Raw genomic sequence first — 241 nt, 5'->3', positions numbered from 1 at the left:
AATGCTTAAATACATAACATGCCCGTCCACAGGTGTGAGGATGTGGTCAGCAGGTGCGTGATGATCAGCAATGTTACTGAGGGTGCCGAGTGCTGCCAAAGATTTATAAATATGCCCACATACCTCGGGAATTGCTTGTTACGCCCATCTCACACGGACGAGAAACAGGTTTATGGTAGCCAATTAGGACATTTAATTTATCTGAAGGTGCCGACAGACGACACTCCAGGTTAGTGTGTAT

This window comes from Penaeus monodon, chromosome 29 (genome assembly GCF_015228065.2).
Source record: "Penaeus monodon isolate SGIC_2016 chromosome 29, NSTDA_Pmon_1, whole genome shotgun sequence".
NCBI classification, from domain to species: Eukaryota; Metazoa; Arthropoda; class Malacostraca; order Decapoda; family Penaeidae; genus Penaeus; species Penaeus monodon.
This window is presented reverse-complemented; position numbering follows the sequence as displayed.